Source organism: Glycine soja, chromosome 17, assembly GCF_004193775.1.
Source record: "Glycine soja cultivar W05 chromosome 17, ASM419377v2, whole genome shotgun sequence".
NCBI lineage: Eukaryota > Viridiplantae > Streptophyta > Magnoliopsida > Fabales > Fabaceae > Glycine > Glycine soja.
The window spans coordinates 35,697,697-35,711,112 of NC_041018.1; the positions used below are offsets into that span (position 1 = coordinate 35,697,697).

At 28.5% G+C, this 13,416-nt stretch overlaps 1 long non-coding RNA gene across 1 annotated transcript; it reads right to left on the bottom strand.

Moving 5' to 3' along the window:
- Positions 1–3,068: 3,068 nt before the first annotated feature.
- LOC114392421 lies at positions 3,069–4,530 on the bottom strand. Its single transcript, XR_003662292.1, has 3 exons — positions 4,431–4,530; positions 4,152–4,280; positions 3,069–3,194 (listed from the first exon to the last, which is right to left on the bottom strand). It is a non-coding gene; the product is annotated as an uncharacterized LOC114392421 (long non-coding RNA).
- Between the last annotated feature and the right edge of the window lie 8,886 nt (positions 4,531–13,416).

The window sequence follows — 13,416 nt, forward strand, 5'->3', positions numbered from 1 at the left end:
AAATAAGATAGAAAAAATTACATTTTTTCCTTTTAGTTTTTATTATCATATATGTTATTATTTTTGCTATTTTCACTCATCATTGTTGTTATCTAGCTGAAATCAACTGTCCTATTGCTAATCTTACAATTTATCATTAAAGTTATACACAATTACACACTACTAAAAAAATGATTTTTTATGACAGACACCGCCTTAGAAAACCGGCAACTTTCTAAGACGGTGCTCACATATACACCATCTTAAAAAACAACTTTTCTAAGACGGTGTTTACGTCAGCATCGTCATAGAAAGATAGCGACCGTACTTATGTAGATAGTGTCCTTGAAAGCAACCTTTCTAAAACGATGCTTACTTAGCTATCGTCTTAGAAAACAACCTTTTTATTGAAATAAAAATTATTTTTAGTAATTGATATTTGTTATGAACGATATCCCATTAGAAAAAATATGAATAATTAAAAATAATCTTTATTAGCATGATTGTAATTAATATTAATATTAAAATTTATTCAAAAATAAATATTGAAATAATAGATTAAATAAAAATAAGAGGTTGAGAAATTAAAAATTCTTAAGACAATTTCATAGAAAAAAAAAGTTATTTAATTTTTTTTTATTATAAAGTAGCTCCTAAATTAAATAATTATTATTTCACAATTAAAACTTTGACAGTCTCAACATATCATCTCTAACAGCAGACACAAATAAAAGCTGAAAAAAAAATAAAGATTACATGAAAGTAATATTAAAAAAATTTGGAAATTCGTATTTATAGATTTTAAACTGAAATTTAACAAAAGAAAATGAATACTCTTTTCAGCCCAAATTAAAATATTACCTCAATCACAAACCTTTTATATGAATCAAATGACTCTAAAGCACTTTGGCCTCTTTCAGTTGAAGTATTCCCTACAAATCCAAACCAGTACTGATGCAATTATTTACATGACAAGCAATAAAAGAGGGCGAAATCTACAACTTAGTGATGCAAAAAGACTAAAACTCCAAAAAAGAAAACAAATATTAAACACCTTGATCCATTTTTAAAAGTACTATTACTAAGTAATTAACATTCAGTTTTACCCCTGAGAAAAGCTTACAGGGGATCGATGGAGAAGCCCTGCAAGCACAACAGCATAAAACAAGGCTATATGTGAATATGAGAATGAAGTTAGTATGCCATATTTAATGGGTCATATCATATCATTATGTAATCCACCTTGAGAGAACCAAGGAAATTTATAACCAATTGGAACAAGACAATTGCTTCATTATGAGAAATAACCATAATTTCTGTTTCAGGTCTCAACATTTTATATATTACTGCAACAAGAACATTAAGCTTCCCCCCACCCCCCCCCCCCCCCCCCCCCAAAAAAAAAAGGTAAAAGAAAGTTAGTATTTATATATTTAGTTTAATTCATATATCTAGTTTAATTCTCAAACTATAACTATATATATATATATATATATATATATATATATATATATATATATTACTTTGAAATAATAATTAATTTTATATGTTTTCAATGAAATTTAGTATTTACTAGTTCTTGATAGTGGCCCTTCAATACCTCCTCGGAGATCACTTTTCATTCTAATGATGATGATATATTATTGGCCAGTCCCTTCTTAATTATAACAATAACTTTTGTTCTAGCAATAATGATGGTTATGATGTATCAACTAGCTGCACCACAAGGAGCATCATTTCAAGAGTATGAAAAAGATGACTGAAAATATAAATCTTAAATAATTTATTTAATTAATTTTTATTAAAAGGTTTGAAATTCATTATTATTTAAATTATATAAAAGATTATTCTAAAATTATTTAAGTACGTTTCACAAAGAAAAGGAGCAACTACATATAATGAAAACAAAACCAAAAGAACAACATTCTAGAGTGTAATGAGCTCAACTCAGTATCCTTAATTCCAATTAATTTTGAAAGCATATTTACCTTGAAGCTTCTTCAAATATTCTATAATCGGGACAAAATTACCCAAAATCCAATAAGTACACACATACCCAACAAGCAAAGGAAGTTGCTTATAATTTAAATAAGCATTGAAGCAACATGAATCTCCACCAATTTTCACGAATTATTATGCTTGCCATATTGACTGGACTTGTCATTTTCATACATCAAAATATCAGAATCAAAACATAATGTGTAAGAATGGATCAAAAGCCTTATGTTCCTAACTATTAATTTCAATAATAAAGCTAATAGTTGCATGGTAAAAAATAGATAAGTTCCAGTTAAACATAATAGCCAATGAATGCATAGAAAACCAACAAACACAAAAATATGAATGATTAAGTTAAAAAATAAAATTGATTACACACATATTTAGCATCAAAGATATAATAATAATCTATTAAGACCAACCTTTGCTGAATGCAGTGAAGAAGAAAGTTTCTCAAGAAGCAGAGGAATGACAAATGGCTCAAAGAGAGGTGTAAGGAAAATTCCATGGTCACTGATTTCTGAAATTTCCCAGATTGCACAGTATGAAAGGAAAATTTCATGCTTACTGATCTAGATGTAAAAATCAGTCATTGAAGAAAGCAACATAATTGTATGAACACAAGCATTTAACTTGAACCCCTGAAATTTCACATGGTTATTTGCAGAGCCTTGTCAGGTTTTTTTTTTTTTTGCAAAATTGCTATCTATCTTTAAAAAGAAAGCACAAGCAAAGAAAACCATAAACCTGTTTTACCCTAACCTTCAATTTTATAATCCTGAAATCTTGGTATAAAATCCAGACATTTTAGATATTTTTTTAATTAAAAAATGAGAGGGAGGGGAGAATGAAATATGAAGGAACAAATTTAAAAATTCTAGAGGTTCAAAACAAAGAGTAAATGACTAATTGTAAGAAAATGTAACCAATAAAAGTAAATCCCCACATACCATCAGAGTGAGAATAAAACCAACCATTTCTCCATTTGAACTGCAAGTATAACCAAGATAAGAACTTATATATCAGAGATATCTAGATATCTAGTGAATCCAATATTGATTCCACTAATAAATTGTATCATATACCTCCTTAACTGCTGTGGGAAAGTGGGCTATGGCTCAGGAATATGCACATAAGCGCTCTTCCATGGCTTCTTCAAATGTTAACCCCTTTTCACTTGATGCTGCTGATGCCAGTTCTGTTATAAGGCTGGACAACTGAAAGTGCAAACATCAGTCAGTTCTCATTGCAGTGTTATTTTTTTTTAGTGTTAAATACATTATCAATTTTAGCTCAAGATGTTTGCCAAAAAATCTCTGCGTTTTCTTCCTTCTCTTATTATGGCCCAAATTTGCATGACAAACATAGTTTGTGTCTATAATTTGTAGCCCACAAATTTCATTCAAGGCAACAAATCAAGTTCAAAGTCAGGTCACCCGTTTTGGACAACGCTCCTTTAGTTCAGGATCAACCCTTCAAGCATACCACATCTAACAAAAAAATAAATTGAACTTTGAAGATATTTCATGTTAACTTGATTTCACCCAAGACTCAGCCATAGCCATTTTCTTACTCACTGAGAAAGGTCACTGAGTAGACACATCTTCAAGATCCAAAAGAAGAAATCATATATATACATATGAGAGAGAGGATACTGATGCAATCACCAACCATCCTATTAACTACCCAATTTTAATCAAATCATGTGCATGTAATATTGTTTTCCAATCAAACAAAATATCATTGGTTAAGACCATGTTTTGATAAGTTTTTCCATAAACACTTATAAGAGAAGAGAATGAAAAGAAAAAATAAAATAATTTTCTCCCATAAGTTAAAATCAACTTTTTGAAGAAGCCAAACAATTTTGTTTTTTTTACTCAGCAAATTATTTGTATTATATATGAAGGGCACAAAGGGTGCCCTAACCTATATACAAGATGGGACCAATCACCCAATGCAAAAAATCCAACCATCCCCTGCAGGTTACAGAATATTAATATGCTAATTTTAACTTCTCCAAAAGCTCATTTTACTAATGCACAAGTTAAATTTAGCTTATAGTATAAAATTTTATGCTTGTTATCTTATTCTCCTATATAAATATTTATAGAGAAGTTGATCCAAACAAAATTGCATATTAACTTCGAGAATATGTCTATTGCAAAGCTTACTTCAGTGCGGAATTCCTTGTCCGCGACACCTACTAAAACCCCTCCATGAGGTGCTCCAACAAGCATAACGGAACAAATCCATATAAGTTTCTCCAACATCTGCTTTTGAAACACCTCCTTGTCAAGAACCTGGCTTTTAAACATACATAAGCGTGTAATTAAAGTCTCTAAAGTTGTTATCATTTTAGCCCATAACCAAGTTAACTGCAGGGATTTCAATTTGAAGATTTATCTAAATCCAAGGCCTAACTAGTATGTATGACGGTAAAAAGAAGAAACCTTGCAAGAGAGGCCTCCAACATTTAATCTAGCAGCTACAATAGAAGCCCACTTGCCATATGCAGCAATGAGTCCTTCAGGATTGGTATCAGTCCTACCATCAATAGGGGTTTCTCCAAGTAGTGAGTAAGGGCACGAGACAACTGGTTTCATGTCGGGCAAGTCTAAGATGGTGCTTTCCAAGAACATGGTGGAAAAGCAGTGTTCATAGACGGTCTTTTGTAGCACCGTCTTTGTTGACAAAGTTCTTAATTACAAAAATATCACCGCTTAAGAAACTACGACAGTGTAGCAATCAAACATCGTTGTAGAAGTTAAATATTTACATAAATGTCACCATGCAGCCTACTACGACGTTTATAATGCCACCAACCTTGAAGCTGTGTTGTAAAAAAGCCTTTTTTTTTTTTTGTAGTGACAGAGAGCTTCGGAGAAATGGAAAGTACGGCTAATATAAGATATATTCTTTATTGATTTATTCCTCCTGAAAAAACACAATACATTTTTTTACTGGAAAAGCACAATACATTTAAATGGTCCCAAGTGATGCCAATAATAAATAATTATTATTTATACGTTAACATTATATTATTTTAATAAAAATAAAACCTATAATTTATAAAATAAATATCTAAGTTCGACCAATATATTCTTTTAATAATTTTGGTTTAGGACACGTTTAGGCTCCTGAAGCCCTTCCTAACACAAACAAACCAACAAAATCACAAATCTTTAGCAATATTAAATCACAATTAAATTATCTTTATTTTTTTACCATATAATTCTTATCTCATTTCATTATGAATCAAAATGTTTGTTATGTCAAAAGCCATTTACATGTTAAAGACGAACCAAGACTCCTAATTGTTTTGATTAAATGTCAATAAATACAAATGATAAAAGTTGTATCAGATATGCTATTAAATTATGATTTGTATTTGCACGTCTAAAGTTTGAGACGATACACTTATAAGACGATCTGGTATAACATTTAAGACATTTATTTAATATTTTGTGTATGAGATTCTTTCATGCAAAAAATATTCTCTTAGGACATGTCAAACTCCTACGAAGAATAAATGAAATCCATATGTTGGTCCCATTAAAAGGTGTGCTCTGTTGTTGCAGACCTACTTGATGAAAGAAGTGACTTATTTGCTAAATTACAAGACACATTAACTTATCAGCATGAACTTTGCATGAATAAAGGATGTACATTTAATGCAAGCATTAAATTTTTCAACAGACTTAAGACTTCAACGAAGAACAGAGTGAAGAATCCAATCGAGACAACGTACATATACTTAGAGATGAAGGTTATATATGAAACAATTTTTGAAGAAACAAGACACAAATCATCTATGCAATCTTATTCTTTAATTTTTTCTTGTAAATTCTTGTAAAGATACTGAGATCATAAAACATATTATTGTATACCTTGAGAGAAAAGACTAAAAGTGTTGAGTGATATATCCATCTTTAAGACGATCACATATTTAGGTAGTGAGTAAACAAATCTTGTTGATTTGTTTAGAGCTAGCAATGGCTTGGTATGACAAAGAATACCATGTTTAAGTCAAGTTTGAGGTAGAGCTTGCAAGCATAAGAAGTGGCAATGAGTAATACTTGTAACTTTCATAAGTTAGTAAAACCTTGGTAACTGCCTGGAACTGCAAGCAGTCTCGAGTTTGTGACGAACTAGTATAATTCTTTGTGTATTTCTCTCTTTTGCTTTAATTGACAAAGGGTTTGAATTCATTTTTAAATTTTATATCTTGTTTTGTTTTATAAAGAAAACTGCTTTTATCATCGTCTAACGCAATCTGATATCCAAGTGTTTTAGGTCTATTTAAATCAAACAATAAATGCGTTATCAGTCTTAGAAAAGTTTTTAAATTTTCAAAAACAAAATTCAACCTCTCTTCTTGTGTTATTTGCTTCTGCAATGCTCAATACAAGGAATTACATGATTAATAGAGTATAGGCTAGGGAACAATGAAGTCATCCTTGCTAACTCATGAGCAACTCCATTAGCAGCTTACCTCTTAACAAATCCAATTCCATAGGATGAATGAGCAACTAAAATATTTCTACATTCAACAACAATATTTCTCAATTTTGTCTGTCCCCACATGCAGTATTTATCTCGCCAACTATCATTTTACAGTCTAATTTAAACACTACATGATTCAAATTTATTGTAGCTACAAAATGAAGTCATTATTAAACCCCATGTTTCACTTTCTTGAACGTCCATGCATGGTTGTCTCCACAATGTCATTGCTTAAACCAATCCCCCTTGCTCATCATGAACACACAAACCAACTCTAGTGGTATCACAAATCATATGTTGTTCTCTTACTTAGCTCACTTAAGCCTCACTTTGTTCATGCTTTGCAAGCTTAACTTCATCAATTATCTTCATAATTCCCCTCGCTTAGGCACTCAAGATGACTTGCTTGAGTGAGGCATGTCAATGTTTCTTGCGTTTGATTCTGACTTGGCTTGCTTAAGCACATAGTATGCAACACTTAAGCGAGAAGAGCTTGGTTTCTTCAATAACTTTTCCTTCAAAAACTCCACAAAAACATCAAAAAAGTCCTACAAAAAAGTCCTACAAAAAAACTAAAATTCTAGAGTTCCAATGTCATTATTCACAATTCACCCCAATCTTAAGGTAAAACAAGGCTCCATGTATTAGAAATGTTCCATAATCACCTACAATCATATGTAAAATTAAAGTATATTTGACGATTACCAATTATCAAAGTATTTTCCATTTATTAATAGTACTAATTATTACTAATTATACTTAAAATGCAGGATGTTATAAAGACAAATCTCTACAAAAAAAATATATATATATTAGAAGAATTAATAAATTTTTAAATTCCTAACTTAAATCTCAAGGTCATATTTTAAAATATTGAAGTGTTACATTTCTCTTCTTCTTTTTAAGAATTTTGTCTTCAAGATTTGATTACTAAATTTAAGTGTTCACTTCTTGACTACATAGATTTCTTGTCTTCAAGTTAGAAGTAATAATTTTCTTCTTCTTCTTTTTTTAAACATAACCTATTTGACTCTTATATCATTTCCTATTATATATCAATCTCACTTTTTTGTTTTGGAGACTCCAAAATTAATGAGCCTCAAATGTAAGATATACCTTTAAATCTCTTGAGTGCCTTTTAAAATTCGTTTAAATATGATGTGGGATACTCCAAATTTTGTCATTTTTAATAAATTTCAACCAATAACATAGAGTGTGATTAAAAAAGTGTGCTAGAAAGTGTGTTGTTAACATTTATCTTACTTATTTTTTTTAAAACTAAATTTAATGTTGATTACTACTATGGGGACAATCAATTTGTGTCATATAATTAAGATCATGTTACAGTTCAAAGAAATCAGCAATAGATTTGAGATTTTAAGTCTACTTGATAATGTTTTAATGATTTTGTGTCATCTCTATTGTTTTAATTCAGCCATGCTACATAAGAAAGGTTGGAAGCTTGGAACTAATTAAGATACTATAGTTTCATAGTTTTCATGTAAGTGAATTTAATGAAACAAATTTCACACCATTATGAATGTATGAATACATGATTTTGATGATGCCAAAGTAAAATCAAATAAGGTTGCTTCAAAGGAGAAACATTGCTTCAAGATTAATACAAGGTTGTTTCAACAAACAAAGTCTTGCTTCAAGATTAACTAAAGATCAAGCCTTAAAACATAGTGTTTTCAAGACATCCAAGGCTTTAGTAATGTTAAAAAGGGTTTTGAATTTGAATTTTGAACCTGTAATCAATTATCAGATATTTGTAATCGATTACCAGCAATGGAACTCTTGAAATTCAAATTCAAAAGTGATGACCCTTCAAAATATAACTGCGTAATCGATTATCCAAAACCTGTAACCGATTACCGGTGAAAAATTTCAGAAAAAGCTTTTTGAAAAGAAGCTTTTTGAAAAGATACATCTCTTCAAATCATTTTGAAAAAGATACGAATGACCTATATATATGTGTGTCTGATTTCAAAAAGCAAGAGAGAGATATTCCAAGAGAGCTTCATTGCCAAATGCTCTCTCAACAACTCTTGTGCAAACACTTGCAAATCTATTAAGAGTTCATCCAAGAATTTCAATTGTAATATCCTTCTCTTAAAGAGAGAATTCTTCTTCTTCCTCTTCTTATTCGAAGAGATTGGTTAAGGGACTGAGGGTCTCTTAAATTGTAAGGATTCATGAATACAAGGGAAGAGTTATCCCTATGTGGTTCAGACTTTGTAAAAGGATTTTTACAAAGAGAGTGGAAAATCTCAAGTGGGTTGCTTGAGGATTGGACGTAGGCACGAGAAGTGTTCGAACCAATATAAATTGAGTTTGAATTTCTCTCTTCCCTTATCTCTTTTATTTTATTACAATCAATTTTGTCTTGTATGTTTAAAGAACATTATTAAATTGATTGTTACTTCTTCTTCTGCATTTTGAGTCTATCACTTGGAAGGAGGGTTAAAAGTTTGTTAGTGGGAAATTAATTCATCCCTTCTTAAGTTATTGAGGCCGTTGGTCCAACAATCATAACAAATGTTTTGAAAGATAAAGAATCGAAATAAATATTAAAAGTAAGATAAAGAAAAATAATAATTTAATCTTAGATTTATGTACTACACACAATGCCATTGTTTTTCACTATCATTGTTTTGCCATTAGGTAATTTTTTTCTATTTAATTATTTTGATAATTAGCTATTTTAGTTAATAAAATGGTCAAAAAGCAAAGATTAAAGAGAGATTAGAGACATTAAAGATTGTGTGTATTTTTTCTAAGAGAAATAACCTAATTATAGATATAAGAGATAATTGAATAGTGAATAATAATAATAATAATAATAATAATAATAATAAAATATAGTAAAATAAATAGAGCTTAATGTGTATATATTGACCATTTAATATAGTAATAATTTTCTTCTTCTTCTTTTTTTAAACATAACCTATTTGACTCTTATATCATTTCCTATTATATATCAATCTCACTTTTTTTGTTTTGGAGACTCCAAAATTAATGAGCCTCAAATATAAGATATACCTTTAAATCTCTTGGGTGCCTTTTAAAATTCGTTTAAATATGATGTGGGATCCTCCAAATTTTGTCATTTTTAATAAATTTCAACCAATAACATAGAATGTGATTAAAAGAGTGTGTTAGAAAGTGTGTTGTTAACATTTATCTTATTTTTTTTAATACTAAATTTAATGTTTAATACTAAAGAAATCAGCAATAGATTTGAGATTTTAAGTCTACTTGATAATGTTTTAATGATTTTGTGTCATCTCTATTATTTTAATTCAGCCATGCTACATAAGAAAGGTTGGAAGTTTGGAACTAATTAAGGTACTATAGTTTCATAGTTTTCATGTCAGTGAATTTAATGAAACAAATTGCAACCAATGTTTTGAAAGATAAAGAATCAAAATAGGTATTAAAAGTAAGATAAAGAAAAATAATAATTTAATCTTAGATTTATGTACTGCACACAATGCCATTGTTTTTTACTATCATTGTTTTTCCATTAGGTAGTCTTTTTCCATTTAATTTGTTTGATAATTAGCTATTTTAATTACTAAAATGGTCAAAAAGCAAAGATTAAAGAGAGATTAGAGACATTGAAGATTGTGTGTATTTTTTCTAAGAGAAATAGCCTAATTATAGATATAAGAGATAATTGAAAAGTGAATAATAATAATAATAATAATAATAATAATAATAATAACAATAATAATAAAATGTAGTATAATAAATAGAACTTAATGTGTATATATTGACCGTTTAAAATAGTTTTCTACTATCATTCAATAAAAAATCACTGTCTGAATTACTTTAAGATACTTATTTTAAATGTTCACAAACTTATCACACATAATGTGTTGTGATTGGATGATTGTGTAAAAAAATTTACATTGTTAGTGTATAACCATTTTTATTAAATAAATATGAATAACAATAAATTGATTATCCATAGTACTTTTGTATTTAATCTTTTTAATATTGTGGTGTAAGGCATCCACCATGTTGACTCTTTAATTTTCTTAAATGGGTGGCATCAATACAATTGATTTCTTGGGGGTGAGTGGAGTTACAATTGTTGAAAATTACAAGTCAATTTCAGTAAAAATATTTTTTTTCTCTAACATAAATGTTGTAAGAATTTAGTAATAAATAAAATTTGAAGATATAATTAAGCAAATGTAAAATTATGAAGACATAAAATATTGTCCATGCTATTTATAATATATATAGAAAAGTAAAACTAATACATATTTTAAATATTAAAATTAAGTATTCAATTGACTTTACTACAAAAATTAATAGATATATTAAATTTTACATATGTATCTGTTTTGGGATGAACTTTCTCGTTTAGGATTAGAACCTACCTACCTACCTAGAGCATCAAAGCGTGTAATTTGTCTTGCCTCTAGACCAAGCACGAGTTGTGTTAATAAACTAAATGTGATATAACTTAAATGTATCTTATCTCCATGATTCACAAATATCATATATAATTAGATCAATCCCCCACATTACCAAAACTAAATATAGATCCGATCATTAAGACATGATAACACATACAATAATATTTGGGTTGGGTTGATTGGTACCCAATTCACCTAGGTAGTCGTGGGCTTTTGCCCAAAGACCGTAATGAAGCATTCCAATATCCAAAGTAATTTGTTAAAATAATACATATATTAAATAATAAAATTAATATTTAATACTAAATTAACTTAATGAGATTATGAGTAAACATATTTAATATTTAATACTTAACGTTTAATATTAAGTATTAAATGAGGTTTAATGTTCTCTAGACAAGTTAAATGTTAAATATTAAGTATTAAATATTTTTAATTATAATCTCATTAAACTGACTTTTGTATAAAATTTTAAATATTTTATTTTGGAATGAATGAAGTAGTCAATATTTAATATTTAATACAAAATTTAATGAAGTTTATTAAAATCAGGTATTTAATATTTAATACTTAATACTAAAGTCAATTTAATATTTTATATATTAAAATAATTTTTAACCAACTTATAATTTATTATAAGTTATTCATTGTAAATATTATTTTTAAGTTTATCAACATTTGACCACATTTAATATTTTAGATTTCATTAAAGATTTTATATGTGAAAATATTTGTTTTAAATGTCTCAACCTTGTCCGTCTCTTGAATTTTTTTCTTCCTACACTTTTATGTAAGAAAAAAATATAGTAAATTTTATTACTCTTTTTATCCCAAAATGATTTTAGTTTTAGCTTTTGAAAAAAATTCCAAAAGAATTGATTTTATCACTTTTAAATGAGATATCAAAATATCTATGCCTAGTATGTCTTGTAACAAATAATGTTGTCAAGACTTATTAACACATTATTGAAATAAAGAAAGAAAACAAGGATATTTTAGTAAAATTCTTTCCTTATATTTATTTTCTTGGTCTATGACAAACATTAAACGTTAGTATTTATGAGATAGAGAGTGTAAATGTTTTTTTTAACGTTTTCAAGACATTATATTAAATGCATTTTATCTTTCTCTCTCTATGAAATTTTTTTTATTTAATGCTTTTAGAACATTAAATGTACTTTATTTTTAGTTTAATACTTTCTGTATAAATATTAAAAATATTTGTGCAAAAATTTGAAAAAGATATAGGATTACTCAATTATAAATACCTTCTCAGACCTTATGTTGTAAATACTTTGATTTTGATTAGTGAAACATATGGATAGTGTTCACCTGATAGTGGAAAACAAAGGTAGCAGTACCAACATGTCCTTTAACCTCGGCAAAGATCTCAACTACTTAGTCTTACCATACTCTGATGAGGAAAATTTGAAGGGATCGAGCAGCAAGCGTGTATGTGACTATCTCTCTCCAAAATGCAAACTAAAGCCATGTTGTTATCGTTCAGAATGATTGTTAATTCTTTCGCCATGTTATTTTTCTTCCAATCTTTCATTATTTACATGTTTGGGTGTGAAAGTAAGTTATACTTTGACTTGAAGCATTTTGATGGCAACTGGGATGAGGCTGAGATGTGAAAACTATCTTCAAGGTTCACAAAGGAAGAAAACAATAATTACTCTATCAAATTATACTTTGGTACAAGGAAACAAAAATCCTGAGCAAAAAGGAAGTAACATATGTATCAATTATTGCCATCAAAATATATCATGTTGATGATGATAAGGTATATCTCTTTCTTCCTTCTAGAAAAGACATGCATTATTACATTATAAAGATTATTAAATCTAGCTAGTTTCTATACCGTACAATTATATGCATAATCTAAAAGAGGTACAGTTTTTGCCTTCTCAAGTACTTTGAATATTCTCATGTTAGTATTAATATTCTCTCCATGAATCATGTCAACTGCCAAACAAAATACAACCACTATTATGGCTACATTTAAAAACTCATTTTGGCTATATTTTAACAATAACTCGTATTATGAGATGATTTATTTGTCAAGCTATTATTATTTTCTTAGGTAAAATAGTTGTTGGTGTTTCAAGATATCTCGAAATTCAATCTTAGTCTGTATACCAATTGAATTCAATTTTACTCTCTATATCTTATGAGAGACACATGTTTTTAGTTGCTGATAAAGAAAAAAAATCACACTTCTTTTAGCAAATAGAGAGACAAGAGTCACACCATTTCATTTCTGGCAATGTAAAATCTTTCTACTCCATTTTTCATTATTCTGCAAAACATAACAATCTTCATTGTACTTTTCTCCACACCCTAGCTATCCTCATTGTAATTTTCTACACCATAGAAAATTTCAATTGGGATATTCTCCACACCCTACAATCTTAAATCATGATTTTCTCCACACATTTCCAATCTTCAAATGTGATTTCTCACACCTCAGATAACATTATTACTTTTAATTTTTCAC